The 19,908-nt window shown below is 41.0% G+C and overlaps 1 long non-coding RNA gene across 2 annotated transcripts in view; it reads right to left on the reverse strand.

The window, feature by feature from the left end:
- The window catches only part of LOC118351829 (uncharacterized), a 54,036-nt gene extending 41,618 nt beyond the window's left edge, over positions 1-12,418 (reverse strand). For both annotated transcript variants that reach the window (XR_004807970.2, XR_004807969.2), the window contains exon 1: positions 11,937-12,418. This is a non-coding gene — a long non-coding RNA (uncharacterized LOC118351829). The remainder of the gene's footprint in view (positions 1-11,936) is intronic.
- Positions 12,419-19,908: the final 7,490 nt, after the last annotated feature.

A 19,908-nucleotide genomic window follows, 5' to 3' on the forward strand; every position in this document is an offset into this window, starting at 1 on the left:
ATAGAGAGAAAAGGGGGTTAATTTATCTGAAGAAATAATTGCTCTAAACTTCCTGAATCTAGGGGATCCCTGGGTGGCTCAGCAGTTTGGTGCCTGTCTTTGGCTCAGGCCGTGATCCTGGAGACCGGGGATCGAGTCCCACATTAGGCTCCTTGCATGGAGCCTGCTTCTCCCTCTGCCTCTCTCTCTCTCTCTCTCTCTCTCTCTGTCTTTCATGAATAAATAAATAAAATCTTTTTTTAAAAAATAAAATAAAATAAAAACTTCCTGAATCTAGGGAAGGAAACAGAAATCCAGATCCAGGAGGCACAGAGAGCCCCTAACAAAAAACCCAAGGGGGTCCACACCAAGATACATAGTAATTAAAATGGCAAAAGGTAGTGGCAAAGAAAGAATTTTAAAAGAAGCTAGAGAAAAGAATAGAGTTACATATAAGGGAAGCCCCATAAGTCTTTCTGCTGATTTTCAGCAAAAACTTTGCAGACCAGAAAGGAGTGTCATAATATTCACAGTGCTGAAAGAAAAAATATCTGCAACCAAGGATACTCTATCCAGCAAGGCTATCACTCAGAAAAGAGAGGTAAAAGTTCCCCAAAGAAACAAAAGTTAAAGGAATTCATCACCACTAAACTAGCCCCTACATGTTTAAAGGGATTCCTTGAGTGGAAAGGGAATATCATAAGCAGGAATAAGAAAAGTAGAAGGCAGAGGTTTAGCGCCTGCCTTTGGCCCAGGGTGTGATCCTGGAGTCCCGGGATCGAGTCCCGCGTCGGGCTCCTGGCATGGAGCCTGCTTCTCCCTCTGCCTGTGTCTCTGCCTCTCTCTCCCTCTACGTCTATCATGAATAAATAAATAAAAGCTTAAAAAAAAAAGAAAAGTAGAAAGCACAGAAACAGTAAAATTAAGTATATCTATAAAAATCATCAAGGAATTCACAAAATAAAAGGATGTAAAGTATGACACCATATATTTAAAATGTGAAGGGAGGTGGGGCACCTGGGTGGCTCAGTCAGTTAAGTGTCTCCTTTTGGCTTAGGTCATGATCTCAGGGCTCTGAAATTGAGCCCCATTTTGGGCTCCCTGCTCAGCAAGGAGCCTGTCTCTCCCTCTCCCTCTGCACCCCCACTTGTGCTCTCTCTCTCAAATAAATAAATGAAATCTCTTTTAAAGTTAAAAAATAAAATAAAACGAGGAGAAAGGAGTAAAAACTTAGTTTTTTAGAATGGATTCAAACTTAAGTGATCAACTCAATACAGACTGCTATATGCATAAGATGCTACATATAAACCCAATGGCAATCACAAATTAAAAACTGGTAATAGATATGCAAAATATACAAAGAAACAGAAATCTAAGCATGTCACTAAAGAAAGACAACAAACCATGAGAGTAGAGGGCAATAAAAGAAAGGGACAGAGAAGAACTACAAAAAAGTGATAAAATAAGTAACAAAATGGCAATAAATACATATCTGTTAAGACGCCTGGGTGGCTCAGCAGTTGAGCATTTGCCTTTGGCTCAGGGCATGATCTGGGGTCCTGGGATCAAGTCTCACATCAGGCTCCCTGTGTAGAGCCTGCTTCTCTCTCTCTCTCTCTCAAATAAATAAATCTAAGAAGAAAGAAAGAAAAGAAAAGAAAAGAAAAGAAAAGAAAAGAAAAGAAAAGAAAAGAAAAGAAAAGAAAAGAAAAGAAAAAAAAAAGAAAGAAAGAAAGAAAGAAAAAGAAGAAAGAAAGAGAAAGAAAGAAAGAAAGAAAGAAAGAAAGAAAGAAAAAAAGAAAGAAAGAAAGAGAGATAAAGGGGATACAAAAGCATCTATCATGCAAATGCAAGTGGAAAAAAAAGCTGGAGTAACAATACTTATACTAGACAGAACAGACTTAAAGACTGAAAAAAAAAAAAAAAAAAAAAAAACACCAAAGACTGTAACAAGAGACAAAGTAGGATATTATATAATCTTAAAGGGAAATCCAACAAGAAGATACAGCAATTGTAAATATTCATGCACCCAACATGGGAGCACCCAAATATATAAAGCAGCTAATAACAAACATAAAGTAGGTTAGTGATAGTGATACATTAATAGTATGGAATTTTAACACCCCACTTACATCAATGGCAGATAATCTAAACAGAAAATCAACAAGGAAGTAGGTTTTCAATGACACATTGGACCAAATGGATCTAACAGATATATATTCAGAACATTTCACCTAAAACAGCAGAATATACATTCTTTTCAAGTGCATGTGGAACATTCTCCACAATAGATCACATATTAGGCCACAAAACAAGTCTTAACAAATTCAAAAAGATCAAAGTCATACCATACATCTTTTCTGACTACAATGTTATGAAACTAGAAATCAACCAACTGGGTGGCTCAGCTGGTTGAGCATTCAACTCTTGATCTCAGCTCAGGTCTTGATCTCAGGATCAAGAGTTGAAGCCCCATACTGAGCATGGAGCCTACTTAAATTAAAAAAAAAAAAAAAAAAAAGGAAATCAACCACAAGAAAAAACCTGGAAAGAACACAAATACACTGAGGTTAAAAAATTTTTTAAAATAAAAATAATAAAAATAAAAATAAAAACATGCTACTGGGGGCACCCGGATGGCTCAGTTGGTTGAACTGACTCTTGATTTCGGCTCAGCTCATGATTTCGGCTCAGCTCATGATTTCAGGGCTATGAGATCCAGCCCTGCATGGGGCTCTACACTCAGTAGGGAGTCTGCTTCCCTTTCTCTCTCCCTCTCCCACAGTCTTTTCACCAGTGCTTGTGCTCACTCTCTCTCTCTAAAGTAAATACATAATAAATCTTTTTTGTAAATGCTCTAAACAATGAATGGGTCAACCAAGAAATCAAATAGGAAATTAAAAAAATATATAGACAAAAATGAAAATGAAAACACAATGGTTTAAAAATCTTTGGGGTGCAGCAAAAGCTGTTCTAAGAGGGAGGTTTAGTGTCATCCAGGTGGCTCAGTCAGTTAATGGTCCAACTCTTGATGTCAGCTCAGGTCTTGATCTCAGAGTCTTGAGTTCAAGCCCCACATTGGGCTCCATGATTGTTGTGGAGCCTACTTTTAAAAAATTTTTTTTAATTAAAAAAAAGAGGGGTACCTGGGTAGCTCGGCAGTTGAGCATCTGCCTTCAGCACAGGGCATGTCTGGGGATTGAGTCTCATGTTTGACTCCTCACAGGGAGCCTGCTTCTCCCTCTGCCTATGTCTCCCACCCCTCTGTGTCTCTCATGAATAAATAAATAAATAAAATCTTAAAAAAAAAAAAGAGTGGCACCTAGGTGGCTCAGGCAGTTAAGTGTCTGCCTTTGGCTCAGGTCATGATCCCAGGTTCCTGGGATTGAGCCCCACACCTGGCTCCCTGCTCAGTGGGGAACCTGCTTCTCCTCCTGCTCCCCCTACTTATGCTCTCTGTCAAATAAATAAAGTCTTTTAAAAAATAAAAATAAATTTTAAAATAAGATGGAAGTTTACAGCAATAGAAGCCTCTCAAGAAACAAAAAATAAACAATGACACCATACACCTTTGGGAGCTGGAAAAAGAATATATTTTTTTTAATTTTTATTTATTTATGACAGTCACACACAGAGAGAGAGAGAGAGAGAGAGAGAGGCAGAGACACAGGCAGAGGGAGAAGCAGGCTCCATGCACCAGGAGCCCGACGTGGGATTCGATCCCCGGTCTCCAGGATCGCGCCCTGGGCCAGACAGGCGCCAAACCGCTGCGCCACCCAGGGATCCCCCGGAAAAAGAATAAACAAAACCCAAAGCCAGTAGAAGGAAAGAAATATAATGAAGATTAGATCAGAAATAAAATAAAAACTAAAAGAAACAATAGAACAGATCTTTGAAACCAGGAGCTGGTTCACTGAAAATATTATCAAAATTGATAAGCCTTTAGCCAGACTCATGAATTTTTTTAAAAAAGATAGAGGATTCAGGGATCCCTGGGTGGCGCAGCGGTTTGGCGCCTGCCTTTGGCCCAGGGCGCGATCCTGGAGACCCGAGATCGAATCCCACGTCGGGCTCCCAGTCCATGAAGCCTGCTTCTCCCTCTGCCTATGTCTCTGCCTTTCTCTCTCTCTCTCTCTCTCTCTCTCTCTCTCTCTCTCTCTCTCTGTGTGTGTGACTATCATAAATAAATAAAAATTTTTTAAAAAGATAGAGGATTCAAATAAAATTAGAAATGAAAGAGGAGAAGTAACAATGATACCACAAAAATAACAAAAGATTGTAAGAAGAAAAAAAAAAGATTGTAAGAAAATATTGTGAAAAATTATATGCCAACAAATTGGAAAACCTAAAAGAAATGGATAAATTCCTAGAAACATAATCTCCCAAAACTGAATCAGGAAGAAACAGAAAATTTGAATCAACTAATTATTAGCAATGAAATTGAATCAGTAATCAAAAAACTCCCAACAAAGTCCAGGACCAGACAGTTTCACTGGTAAATTCTACCAAACATTTAAAGAAGAATTAATATCTATTCTTCTCAAACTATTCCAAGAAATTGAACAGGAAGGAAAGCTTCCAAATTCATTCTATGAAGCCAGCATTATCTTGATACCAAAACCAGATAAAGAACTACAAAAAAAGAGAACTACAGGCCAATATTTCTGATGCAAAAATGCTTAATAAAATATTAGCAAACAATCCAACAATACATTAAAAAAATCATATACCACTATCAAGTGAGATCTAATCCTGGGATGCAAGTATTTAATATTTGTAAATCAATCAACATGATAAATCACATCAGCAAGAGAAAGGATAAAAACTCTATGATCATTTCAATAGATACAGAAAAAGCATTTGACAAAGTACAACATCCATTCATGATAAAAACCCTCAAAAAAAGTAGGTTTAGAGAGAAAATACTTCAACATAATAAGGGTCATATATGAGAAACCCAGCTAACATCATCCTCAATGGGGGAAAAACTTGAGTTTTTCATCTAAGATCAGGAACAAGACAAGGATGTCCACTCTCAACATTTTTATTCAACTTAGTACTGGAAGTCCTAGCCACAGCAATCAGACAACAACAAAAAATAATAATAAAAGGCATCCAAGTCAGTAAGTAAGAAGTAAATTTTTCACTATTTCTATATAGAAAACCTGAAAGACGGCACCAAAAAACTATTAGAACTAAATGAATTCAGTAAGGTGACAGGATACAAAATCAATACACAAAAATCTGTATTTCCATACACTAATAATGAAACAGCAGAAAGAGAAATTTTTTAAATGGTCCCATTTATAATTACACCAAAAATAATAAAATACCTAGGAATAAACTTAACCAAGGAGGTAAAAGATGTATACTCCGAAAACTTTAAAACACTGATGAAAGAAACTGAAGATGACACAAACAAATGGAAAGATATTCCATGCTCGTGAATTGAAAGAACAAATACTATTAAAATGTCTACGCTACCCAAAGCAATCTACAAATTTAATGCAATCGTGATCAAAATACCAAGAGCATTCTTCATAGAACTAGAACAAATAATCCTAAAATACATACGGAACCACAAAAGAACCCAAATAGCGAAACCAATCTTGAAAAAGGACAAAGCTGCAAGAATCACAATCTCAGATTTGAGGATATACTACAACATTGTGGTAATCCAAACGGTATGGTACTGGCACAAAAACAGAAACACAGATAGATCAATAGAACAGAATAGCAAACCCAGAAATAAACCCATCATTATATGGTCAGTTAATATTCAACAAATGAGGCAAGAATATACAATGGGAAAAAGGGTCTCTTCAACAAATGGTATTGGGAAAACTGCACAGCTACATGCAACAAAATGAAGCTGACCCACTTTCTTACACCATATACAAAAATAAATTCAAAATGGATGAAAGACCTAAATATGACACCTGAAACCACAAAACTCCTAAAAGAGAAGAACAGTAATTTCTCTGACATTGGCCATAGCAACATTTTCCTAGATAAGGCTCCTGAGGCAAATGAAACAGAAACAAGAATAATGTATTGTGACTGGGGTGGCTGGCTGTCTCAGTCAATGGACCATGTGACTCTTGATCTCAGGGTTGTGAATTTGAGCTCCACATTGGGTATGGAGATCGATTAAAAATAAAATCTTTAAAAAATATAACAATTTATTGTGACTATACCAAAGTAAAAACTTATACACAGCACAGGAAACAACAAAATTAAAACACAATACATGTTATATTTGCAATGACATATCCGATAAAGGGTTAGTACCCAAAATATATAAAGAACTGATATAACTAATACCCCAAAAACAAATAATCCAATTTTAAAAAGGGCAGAAGACATGAAGAGACATTTCTCCAAAGACATACAGATGGCCAACAAATACATGAAAAGATGCTCAACATCACTGATCATCAGAGAAATGCAAACCAAAAAGACAATGAGATATCACCTCACACCTGTCAGAATGGCTAAAATGAAAAACACAAGAAACAAGTGTTGATGAGGATGTGGAGACCAAGGAACTCTTGTGGGTGTTGGCTAGAATGTATGTTGGTGCAGCCACTGTGGTTAACAGCATGAGGTTTCTTCAAAAAATTAGAAAGAGGGGCACCTGGGTGGCTCAGTTAAGCATCTGCCTTTGGCTTGGGTCATGATCCTAGAGTGCTGGTATCAAGCCCTGCATTGGGCTCCCTGCTTCTCCCTCTCCCTTTCCCACTGCCTGCTGCTCCCCTTGCTTGTGCTTTCTCTGTCAAATAAACAAATAAAATCTTAAATTGAAAAAAATTTGAAATAGAGAGGCACCTGGGTTCAGTTGGGTGGGAATGTGACTCTTGATTTTGGTCTGGGTCATGACCTCAGGGTCGGAAGGTTGACCCCTGCATTGGACTCCACCCTCAGCAGGGAGTCTGCTGGGGATTCTCTCCCTCTGCTCTTCCCCCTGCTTGTATGCTCATTCTCTCTCATAAATAAATAAGTCCTTTTTTAAAAATTAGAAATAGGGATGCCTGGGTGGCTCAGAGGTTGAGCATCTGCCTTCGGCTCAGTGCATGATCCTGGAGACCCGGGATCGAGTCCCACATCAGGCTCCCTGCATGGAGCATGCTTCTCCCTCTACCTGTGTCTGTGCCTCTCTCTCTTTTTCTCATGAATAAATAAATGAAATCTTTAAAAAAAAATCCTTTAAAAAAATAAATAAAAATAAAAATTAGAAATAGGGGATGCCAGGTGAGCTCAGTAGGTTAAGTTTCTGCCTTCAGCTCAGGTATGATCCCAGAGTCCTGGGATGGAAACCCGTGTCAGGCTTCCTGCTAAGCAGAGAGTCTGCTTCTCCCTCTCCCTCCACCCCTCCCCTGCTCCTTCTCTTGGTCACTCTCTCTCATGTAAATAAATAAAATTTTTTTTAAAAATTAGATTTACCATATGATTCCATAATTCTACTGTGGGTATTTACCCAAAGAATACAAAAACACTAATTTAAAAACATATATGCACCCCCATGTTTACTGCAGCACTATTTACAATGGCCAAATTATGGAAGTGTCCATTGATAAAGAAAATATGATACATGTATACACACACACACACACACACACACAAAATGGCATATTACTCAGCCATAAAAAGAATGAAATCTTTCCATTTGCAACAATATGGACAGATCTAGAGGGTATAAAGTTAAGTGAAATAAGTCAGTCAGAGAAAGACAAATACTCTAGGATTTCACTTATTTGTGAAATTTAAGAAACAAAACAAATGAGCAAAGGAAAACAGAAACAAACCAAAAAACAGATTCTTAACTACAAGAACAAACAGATAGTTACCAGACAGGAGGTGGATGAAGGGTTGGGTGAAATAGTTGAAAGGATTAAGAGCACTTATTTTGATGAGCACCAAATAATGTAAAGAATTGATGAATCACTATATTGTATACCTGAAAGTAGTTAACATTAAATGTTAATTATACTGGAATCTGTTTTCCTTTGTCATATACATCTTGTATTTTTTTATTTAAATTCAATTAATTACTATATAACGTGTTACTGCTTTTAAAGGTAGAGGTCAGTGATTCATCAGTCTTATATGATACCTAGTGCTCATGACATCACATGCCCTCCTTAATGTCCATCACCCAGTTACCCATCCCCCCACACTTCTTTCCTCCAAAGGCCCTGTTTGCTTCCTGTAATTAAGAGCTTCTTGGACAGCCCCTGTGGCGCAGCGGTTTAGCGCCGCCTGCAGCCCGGGGTGTGATCCTGGTAGATCCAGGATCGAGTCCTACCTCAGGCTTCCTGCATGGAGCCTGCTTCTCCCTCTGCCTGTGTCTCTGCCTCTCTCTCACTCTCTCTGAATAAACAAATAAATAAATCTTAAAAAAAAAAAAAGTTTCTTATAATTTGTCTCCCTCTCTGATTTTGTCTTGTTTTATTTTTTTCCTTTCTTCCTTTATGATCTTCTGGTTTTGTTTCTTAAATTACACATATAAGTGAGATCATATGATAATTGTCTTTCTGATTGACTTATTTTGCTGAATATCCTCTAGTTCCATCCACATCATTGCAAATGGCAAGATGGATTAAAAAAAAAAAGAAGGAAATACTGCCATTTGAAACAGAATGGATGAACATTGAGGGTATTAGGCTAAATGGAATAAGTCAGAGAAAGAGACTGTATAGTCTCACTATATGAGGAAATCTTAAAAAAATAAAAAAACTGAACTCGAGATACAGAGAATAGACTGGTGTTTCCAGAAGTGGGAAGCTGGGAAGGCAAAATAGGTGAGAGTGGCCAAAAGGTACAAACTTCCAATTATAAAATGAGTAATTCCTATGGATGAATGTACAGCATATTGACTATAGTTAATAAAGTCTTATTGTACACAGTATTTGAAAGTTGCTAAGAGAATAGATCTTAAAAGTGCTCATCACAAGAAAAAAATTGTAATTGTGTATGATGATGGATGTTAACTAGACTTTTGAGATCATTTCACAAAAAAATATATATTGAATCATATTACACACCTGAAATTAATGTTATATATCAATTATGTCTCAATAAAAAGAAAAAGAGCTACAGGGAAAAATTATATAGGACAAGGTGATAGGAAGTGCATTGGTTGATACAGGGTGGTCAAGGATGATTTTTCCAATTTGGTGACATGTGAGTTAAATCTTGAAGAAAATGAAGGAGTGATTGCCAATATCAGGAGTAAGAAAATTCCAGGCAGGGGAATCAGCAAACATATGCAGAGGGGGAAGAATTAAGTTACAAAAAAAATTACAGAGTTAAAATCAGGAACAGAGAGCCAGATCACACAGGGCTACATAAACAACTGTAGAGACTTTGGTTTTAATTTTTTTAAGATTTTATGTATTTGAGAGAGAGCATGAGTGAGAGAGAACATGAGCAGGTAGAGGGGCAGAGGGAGAAGCAGACTCCCCGCTGAGCAGGGAGCCTGAAACAGGACTCGATTCCAAGACCCCGGATCATGACCTGAGCTGAGGGCAGCCACTTAACCAACTGAGCCACCCAGCCGCCCCCAGAGACTTTGGTTTTTATTCTGAGATAGGAAATCAACAGAAAGCTTTAAGTCAAGAAGTGAAGTAATCTGACCTACATTTCAGAAGAATCACCCTGGCTATTGTGTTAAGAAGTAATTTAAGGCAGGCAATGGAGGAAGTAGAGACCAGTTAATAGGCTATTCCACAGATCAAATGAGTGAACACTGTGGCCTAGATGTGGATCAGCTGAACTTTAACTGCAAACTCTTCCAACTTCTGAATTCCCCTCTCACCTGGGCATTGGTGTTAGTCATAATGTTGAAAATGCATATGCTCTATTTCAAACACAGTTTTAATTAACTTCATAAAATGACACCTTAGAGCAGAAATCACTTAAAATTTCCTTATTTATGAAACTCATTTTGGCTATTATTATCTCAAATGTTGTCTCAAGGTGTTGTTTGTAGATCTATCCATCTTTTTTGTAATCCTTAGTAAGTATCATTATGGATTCCAGGTTGAGTACTCCAATGGGGACCATTTGAGCATTTAAGTCAAAACAGATTTGGAAACTGGTCCAAGTGTTTACTCACAGATTACCTGTTAAATCCTGGCCCTATTGGTATAGAATTCTTTGATCAAGCCCCCAATCTCATTTCTACTCCAAATATATTGCCAAAGTGAAAGATCTTGTCACTTACTTGGAATGAGACTAACCAACACCATCCCATAAATTCCATGGCTTTCAATACCAGGACTGTAGTGTGCGATGTTACATACATGCTGCTAATCTTATTTCCAACAATTCACTTATGATAAAGGCTCTTGTATTTGCCTCTCTAGACCAGAAGAGATCTTAGCAAAGGTTGGACACAGAGAAGAAACTGCCATATTAATACTAAGAGGGAAGGGGATCCCTAGGTGGCGCAGCAGTTTGGCGCCTGCCTTTGGCCTAGGGCGTGATCCTGGAGACCCAGGATCGAATCCCACATCGGGCTCCCGGTGCATGGAGCCTGCTTCTCCCTCTGCCTGTGTCTCTGCCTCTCTCTCTCTCTCTCTCTCTCTCTGTGACTATCATAAATAAATAAAATTTTAAAAAAAATACTAAGAGGGAGGGGAAAGATGAAAAAACTCAGTTTTGGATCTAACTCCAAGACCCCATATCCAAATGGGAAATACTATGGACAAGGTTTGTTGAATGGGCTTTTGGTAATCAGAAACTGTCAGAAGAGGTGAAAAAATTAGGCTCTGAAAAACAAGGCCCTGTTAATAGTAAAAACTATTTAAGGGGAGAAAGAAAAAAATGCCAAAGTATTTTGATCTTGGCCTCCAGATACTCAATAATCATTCTTTACTCTTTCTCTTAGCAATAGTAACTGTAGAAAGAAGAAATTGATGAGACACCAGCTTTTCCTGGAATTCCAATTGACCAGGTTAAAACACAAACTTTCTCCAGTCCCTCACTGTCCTCACACACGTAAAAGGAAAATCAGGAAAGACTATTATCTATATATCTATACTTATATCTATATCTAGAGAGAGAGAGGGAGAGAATGAGAGGGAGAGAGAGTCCAGCCTAATGCAGTTACAGGGAAAGGCTGGAATCTGTCCTGAGCTCACAGATGTCTCCTGGATAGAGTCACACCTGCACAATTACAAAACCCTCCACTCCTTGTGCAAACATGGTGCTGTACCAGGTCATTCACATATAATCCCACATACACACCGAGGGGACAAAGACCCAATCACACAGCCTCCCCACACCCACGTACCTACAGCCCCACAGCCAGGCAATCACAATCTCACACACGGGATCCCTGGGTGGCGCAGCGGTTTGGCGCCTGCCTTTGGCCCAGGGCGCGATCCTGGAGACCCGGGATCGAATCCCACGTCGGGCTCCCGGTGCATGGAGCCTGCTTCTCCCTCTGCCTGTGTCTCTGCCTCTCTGTGTGTGTGTGTGACTATCATAAATAAACAATCTCACACAAACACCCCAAGGGGGTTACACTAGTCACACCTGCACAGCCACAGGCACCTAACACCACACAGTCACAGACGAACTCACACACACACACACACACACGCAGCAGTGCTGCACACGTTTCCCAAAATCACACAGCCCCCTCACGGCGGGACAGTCCCAACTGCACAATCACGTGGGCCCTCTACATCCCTGTGCACAATGGCGCAGTCATGCAGTCACAGTCACATACTCCATCCTGGGAACTGGCACCGTCCCAAGCACTCTACTCCATCACGCAGAGTTATCACCACATAAAGTCACAATCACACACCACGAATACACACGGTTAATATCACAATCTCTCTCCCTCTCTTTCTCATCTCTCTCTCTCTCACACACACACACACACACACACACACACACACACACACACGATCTCTTCAGCGGCTCCGGACACGAAATGCTCCTACCTGAACCCCTCACCCCAGTCCTTCCCAGGTTCCGGTCTGGTCCAAACGGGCCAAGTTGCACCAGACTCCAAAGGCCCCGCAGCAGCTAAGGTGCCGCCTTCCCGCAAAGCGGCCGAACCCGAGGAGCGCAGCGTCCGCCCGCAGAGCCCTCCGGGAAATGCGGCCCGGGAGCGGACCGCCGGCCTCCCGCGTCCCCTCAGCGCGGAAGCCGGGCTCGTGCTGCTCTACCGCTTCCCGGCGCCAAACAGAACCGCGAGGCCCGACGCCGAGCGGCTGGTACGCGGAGCCGCGGGCGGGAGGCAACCGCCAGGACTCCAGCTGCCTCAGCCCGGGCAGCTCGAGGGTCGCCACAGGCCGCGCACCAGACGCCCGCTCCGCGGCGAACGCGGCCTCGAGCCGCGGCGTCTGTGAGAAACGTAGCCCCAGCCAGAAAAGCCGCCAGTCAGGCGGAATGCGAGCGTCGGGATCCGCCCGGCGGCGCCAGAGACACTTCTGGAGGTTCTAGTTCGCCCTCTGCGGGCAAGCGGATGACACTTCATGTCTGTCGGTCGGCTCAGCGCTGAGGGTGAGGGTGAAGGGGGCACCTGGTCGTCTCTTTCGGGACCGAGTGGCGGCGGCGACAGGGAAAGAATCACGGTCCTGGAGGGGAGAGGGGGACGCGCCCGAGGGATGCCCTCAGGTGAAGAAGACGGCCGGCGGAGACCTGCGCGGAGACGCCGCGTTGCGGTGGCAGGTGTGGCTGGATGTTGTGTATATGTGATTACGGGTCACCTGTTCGGGAGGCCAGGCTTGTACCTGTGTATCTCCAGTTAACCTCTAAGCCTTACGTCAGGCATCCGTAAAACGGTGAGAGAGCTTTAGGGAGCATTGGTTTTTGTTTTTCTTAAGACTTTATTTATTCATGAGAGACACAGAGAAAGAGAGAGAGGCAGAGACACAGGCAGAGGGAGAAGCAGGCTCCATGCAGGGAGTTGGATGCAGGACTGGATCCCAAGACTCAGGACTCCAGGAGCAGACCCTGGGCTGCAGGCGGCGCTAAGCCACTGCGCCACCAGGGCCACCCGGAAGTTCCAAGATTCTAATCATGGTTTGATCTTCCTGGTAACCAGCCCCTATTCCGAAGCTATCTAGAAGCCCACCAAGAGTCACCTCATCAGGAGAAAATATGCTTCTAGCACCCCGGTCACTCAAGAAATTACAGGGGTTTTAGGAGCTCACTGTTAGGAACTAGAGACAGAGACCAAATAGATATTTCTTACTATCTCACAATTCACATAATCCAAAGAAAACAGGATAGAAGGAATAGAAAAACCACAGAGGGGCCAACATAAAACAAAATGATAGACCTAGGGGCGCCTAGGAGGCTCAGCGGTTGAGCATCTACCTTTGGCTCAGGTCCCCAGGGTCCTGGGATCGAACCCCACATTGGGCTCCCCACAGGAAGTCTGCTTCTCTCTGCCTCTCTCTGTGTGTCTCTCATGAATAAATAAATTAAATCTTAAAAAAAAGATAGACCTAAATCTAACCTTATCAATAATTACATTGAATGGGATGCCTGGGTGGCTCAGTGGTTGAGCGTCTGCCTTTGGCTCAGGTCGTGATCCTGGGGTCCTGGGATCAAGTCCCACATCAGGCAAGGAGCCTGCTTCTCCCTCTGCCTCTTTCTGTGTGTGTCTCTCATGAATGAATGAATAAAATCTTTAAAAAAATAATTACATTGAATGTAAAGGGTCCTAACACACCAAATAAAAGACAGATTATTTCTCTAATTATATTGGAAAAAAAATTGCCCAACTATTTAGTGTCTAAATAAACCCATCAGAAATACAATGAAATAGCTAGGTTAAGGGTAAAGGGATGGGAAAAGATATGCTGTATCAACACTACTAAAATTTAACCTGTAATATGCACATTAATATCAGGCTTCATTGATTTCAGAACAAGGAAAATTACTGGGTATATGTAATAGTGAAAATTTTTGAAAATAATTTATAGATACCTCAAGGACTTATGGGATATCAAAAAGTCCAATATTCATGTCACTGGGATTCCGGAAGGAAAGGAGCAGAATACGTGTACCGAAAAAAATTTTTTGAAGAAATAATAGCCTAAATATTTCCCAAATTTGGTGAAAGACATAAATTACATGATCAATTTTCTTGACAAACGACTAAACTAAAAGAAAATTAAACCCAGCCACATCATAATCAGACTGCTAAAAAAAATAAAGGTTTTGAAAAAACTGAAAGCAGTCGGACAAAAATAGCACAATACATGTAGGGGAGCAATGAATCAAATGGTTGTGGCCTTCTCATAAGAAAAAAAAAAAAATAGAGCCCTGAAGGCAAAGAAACAATATTCTGAAAGAATATTAAAAAAGAACCACCACGGGGTGCCTGGATGGTTCAGTTAGTTAAAAGTCTGCCTTCAGCTCAGGTAATGATCTCCAGGTCCCAGGACAAGCCTCGCCTTTGGGCTTCCCCCTCAGCAGAGTGTCTGCTTCTCTCTCTCTCCCTCTGCCCCTCCCAACTGCTGGTTTTCTCTCTCGAATAAACAAAAACTTAAAAAAAAAAAGTGTGTGGGGGGGGTGTGCTTGGAAGGCTCAATCAGTCAAGAATCTGCCTTCGGCTCAGGTCAGGATCTCAGGGTCCCAGGATCAAGCCCTGGGTCAGGCTCCTTGAGCCACAGAGAATCTACTACTAATTGGGGCACCTTGGTGGCTCAGTCACTTAAATAACCAACTGGTGATTTCAGCTCAGGTCATGATCTCATGGGTCATGACCTCATGGGTCCTGGGATCAAGCCCTGCTTCAAGCTCTGCACTCAGCAGGGAATCTACTTGAGATTCTCTCTCTCCCACTCCCTTTGCCACTCCCTACCCGCTCTCTCTCACTTTTTCTCTAAAATAAATAAATCTTTAAAAAAAACAAAAAACCTGCCAATCAACAATTCTCAATAATTGAGAATATCCTTTAGAAATTAAGGTGAAATAAAGGTGTTCTTGGAGAATACCTTTGGTGAATACCTTGATGAATTTTCTTCTTGGAAGGAAAAGGGAGAGAATTCATTGTCAATATTCCTACTTTGAAGGAAGAAAGTAGGGTGAAGAAAAATAAATGGGAAACTTGGGACTTAAGAAATAAAGGATGACCAACAAGAGTGGCACATATCTGGATAAATATAAAAACGTTATTCATCCCTTGAAGGGTTGTCAGTGTATATAGATATAACAATAAACATAGAGAAGATTTAAAAAGGACTTTATGGTTTTGAGGCTTACATTTTGCTTAAAGTATAAAATATCAACTCTATATGGACTAGGAGAACTTAGATTATGTATATAGATCTTCCTTGTGATGGGTTTACATCCAGATAGTCTCATCATAAATTGAAAACATCAGAAGGCAAAAATGCTTTTAATACACTAAAACTATTAAACATCATAGCTTTGACTAGCCTACCTTAAAGATGTTCAGAACACTTACAGTTGGGTAAAATCAACGAACACAAGCCTATTTTATAACAAAGCATTGAATATCTCATAATTTATTGAATACTGTAGTGAGAGTGAAAAACAATGTTTGCATAGAAATAGAATGGTTCTAAGTGAAAATGGTTCTTTACCCTCATGATTGTGTGGCCACCTGGGATCTGTGGCTCGTTGCTGCTGCTAAAATCTAACATACACAGTCCAAGAAACTCTGAGTTGAACAGTTTTTTCAAATGATGAATTTGAAAAATGTGCCACTTTCTCCAGGATTTCTGGTGAGATATCTGCTGTTATTCAAATTGTTTTCCTTCTGTAAGTAAGGTATCATTTCCCTCACTGCTCTTAAGACTTTTTCCTTTATATTTAGTTTCCAGAAATTTGATTATAATGTATCTTGACTTGGATTTCTTTGGGTTTTTTTTTTTTTCCCCATTTGGGCTTTGCTCAGCTTCTTGAATCTGTAGGCTATAGATGTATATTTTTTGCCATATTTGGGACATTTTTCAATCATTATTTCTTCAACTATTTATTTAGCCCTGCCCTCCTTTTCTCTTCCTCTGGGGGCTCCTGTGACAGGAATATTATATTTTTCTTATACTCTCACAGCCCTCTAAGGCTCTATTTCATTTACTTCTTTGTTTTATCTGAGTCTCTGTTTTGGGTTTTTTTTTTTTTTTTTAATTTTTATTTATTCATGATAGGCACACAGTGAGAGAGAGAGGCAGAGACACAGGCAGAGGGAGAAGCAGGCTCCATGCACCGGGAGCCTGACGTGGGATTCGATCCCGGATCTCCAGGATCGCGCCCTGGGCCAAAGGCAGGCGCCAAACCGCTGCGCCACCCAGGGATCCCTTTTTTTCTGTTTTTGTTTTCTTTGTGTGTGTGTGTGTGTGTGTGTGTGTGTGTGTGTGTTTTCAATCTAGTTTCTCTCTGCTGTCAGACTGAATAATCTCTATTGTCTCTCTTCAAGTTTAATGAATCTTTTTTTTTAAAGGTTTTATTTATTTATTCATGAGAGACACAGAGAGAGAGAGAGGCAGAGACACAGGCACAGCGAGAAGCAGGCTCCATGCAGGGAGCCCGGTGCGGGACTCAACCCTGGGGACCCCAGGATCATGCCCCCGACCAAAGGCAGGCGCTAAACCACTGAGTCACTCAGGGATCTCCGAGTTTAATGAATCTTAAAGAAAATTTAATGAATCTTTCCTCTGTACCTTCCATTCTGCTGTTGAGCCCATCCATTAAGTTTTCTTTTTTTTTTTAAGATTTTATTTATTTATTCATAAGAATACACAGAGAGGAGAGAGAGAGAGAGAGAGGCAGAGACACAGGCAGAGGGAGAAGCAGGCTCCATGCAGGGAGCCTGATGTGGGACTTGATCCCAGGACTCCAGGATCACGCCCTGAGCTGTAGGCGGCGCTAAACCGCTGAGCCACCGGGGCTGCCCAAGTTTTCCCTTTTTTAAATACCAGTTATTGTATACTTCAATTCTAAAATTTCCATTTGGTTCTCTTTGTCTTCTATTTCTTGCTGAAATTTACTTTCTATTTTTCATTTGTTTCAAGTGTTTTTTTTTCAATTGCTAATCAATGCATGTTAATGTCTGTTTTTTTTTTTAATATTTTATTGATTTATTTGAGAGAGAGAAAGAGAGAGCACATGAATGGGGAGAGGGGCAGAGGGAGAGGAAGAAGCAGACGCCCTGCTGAGGGAGTCTGACTCAGGGCTCAATCACAGGACTTCAGGATCATGACCTGAGCCAAAGTCAGCTGCTTAACCAACTGAGCCACTCAAGTGCCCCAGTAATGGCTGCTTTAAAAGCTTTGTCAGATCTTTGTAAGACCACTGTCATTTGTGTTGACACACATTAATATTTTTTTGTTAAATTTTTAAGGTTTATTTTTAGAGAGCAAGCGAGTGTGTAGTGGTGGAGGGGCAGTGAGAGAGGGAGAGAGAGAATCTTAAGCAGGCTGTAAGACCATCTTGGAGCCTGGAGGGGGCTCAATCTCACAATCCCTGAGATCATGATCTGAGCTGAAATCAAGAGTCAGAGGCCCAACCAACTGAGCTACCCAGGTGCTCCTCTGTTAGTAGACTATTTTTTAGAGGAGTTTTAGACTTATGACAGAACTATTTTTTTTTTTAATTCAAGTTGAGATTCTCCTGGTTTGGGTATGATTTTTTTACTGAAACGTAGGCATTTGGGGCATTATGTTATGAAACTATATCTTATCTAAACCTTCAGTTTTAGCTGGCTTCTTCTGACATTATGGCTGAGAGAGCAGAGATACCACCTTGTCTCTTCCAAATGTGGGTAGAAGTCTAAGTAAGATTGAATTTTTTTTAAAGATTTTATTTATTTATTCATGAAAGACACACAGAGAGAGAGAGGCAGAGACACAGGCAGAGGGAGAAACAGGCTCCATGCAGGGAGCCCGATGTGGGACTTGATCCCAGGACTCCAGGATCACGCCCTGGGCCAAAGGCAGGTGCTAAACCACTGAGCCACCCAGGGATTCCCGTAAGATTGATTTGAAAAAAAAAATATTGATTTGGTTTTCTACTCAGCTTCTTTGACACCTGAGATGGGGAAGGCCTCCTAGTTATTGCTGGACAGGGTTAAAAGTTACAGCTCTCCATTAGGCCTCCACTGTAACCTCCCTGGCTGGGATGAATTGGGCTGTATTATTATTAGTTCCCAGGTGGTCTCTACTGACACTGTAGGGGTGTGTGTGGCCTCACTAACACTGGGCAACGGTGAAACTCTGACTTCCCTGTAGGTCTCTCTGACACGACCCAGTAGGGAGGCTGATTTTGGGTACCTCACTACTGCTGAGTAGAAGGTAGAAGTCTCACCTCTCCAAATGATTTACACCAATACCACAGAAGGGAGGGATACTGTCTCACACCCAGTGTGGGTGGTTGTCCTTTACTGACACCACCTCTGTGAAGGGAAAATAGGTTTGGAGCACCTTTTTTTATAGCCTGGCAAGTGTGTATCTACATTCCCCATGAAGTCCTTGCTGGCATGGACAGAGCCCATCTTTTTCTATGGTGTTTTCTTGGACTAGAGCAATTACTGGGTAAAAGTTTCCTTTCTTACTAAGCTGCCCCTTTGCTCGCTCTTCTGTTAGAGAGCAGGCTTTTGTTGGTGCTTTTCTCCTCCTGTCTTACACCAACAAGCATTTCAGGGTTGCCAGCTTCTTCGCTCCAAGTGTGAGACGTATGAGGCAAAGAATTCCCAAGGATCTTACCACCATGTTATTCCTTAGGTGCCATGTTCCCAGTGCTATCTGTCTTCTTCTTTCCACTTTCAAAATCTTATGTTTCTTTTCTATAATCACCCAGGGTTTTTATTTGTACCTAGAAAAAATAGGGAAAAGTACTTCTACCCAATCCTCCCTGAGGCAGGGAATCTTCCATTTTTGCTTAAATTATTCCTTCCATCTTGTACATCTGTCCTTTTCTTGCCCCCTTTTTTCAAAGATTTATTTATTCATGAGAATAATGAATATTCATCTCTCAGAGAGAGAGAGAGAGAGGCAGAGACATAGGCAGAGGGAAAAGCAGACTCTATTCAGGGAGTCTGATGTGGGACTTGATCCTAGGACCCCAGGATCATGACCTGAGCTGAAGGCAGACACTCAACTGCTGAGCCACCCAGGCATCCCTTTTCTTGTCCTTTTAAATGTCTATTGTACATTTAGAGGATATTCTAGATCTATCTTTATATTTTTCACTTTCATAATTTCAATCTGTCACTTTTCTTGGTCTTGTGATAACTTATCAAGCTGTTAAGATTGATTTGGTACTCTGCCTATAAATTATGCTAATTACAGCTCTTCAGTCAAATTGCTTAATTTTATTGGTCTCTGTTCACTGTAAAATAAAGGGGTTGGAAAAAATAAAATAAAGGGGTTGGAATAGTCTTGAGCTTCTCTTTCATCTCTAAAGATGCTCTATTGCATAATGGCTTAAAAACTAATGGTTAATTACTAGCTATGTAAATTTCTATTTCCTCATTTGTAAAATGGAAATGAGTGACCACACTTCATAGACTTGATACATTATAAGTTTTTAGAGCAATGTTTGACAAATATTGAAGACTCAGTTAGGGATGCCTTGGGCTCAGTGGTCGAGCGACTGCCTTTGGCTCAGGGCGTGATCTTGGAGTCTTGGGATCAACTCCATGCCAGGCTCCCAATAGGGAGTCTGCTTCTCCCTCTGCCTGTGTCTCTGCCTCTCTCTCTCTCTCCTCCCTGTGTATTCTCATGAATAAATAAATAAAATCTTTAAAAAATATATTATAACATGTTCAAAACTCATTCTAGGGGATCCCTGGGTGGCTCAGTGGTTTAGCGCCTGCCTTTGGCCCAGGGCGCCATCCTGGAGTCCGGGGATCAAGTCCTGTGTCGGGTTCCCAGCATGGAGCCTTCTTCTCCCTCTGCCTGTGTCTCTGCCTCTCTCTCTCTCTCTCTCTAT

This window comes from Canis lupus, chromosome 1 (genome assembly GCF_003254725.2).
Source record: "Canis lupus dingo isolate Sandy chromosome 1, ASM325472v2, whole genome shotgun sequence".
Taxonomy (NCBI): Eukaryota; Metazoa; Chordata; class Mammalia; order Carnivora; family Canidae; genus Canis; species Canis lupus.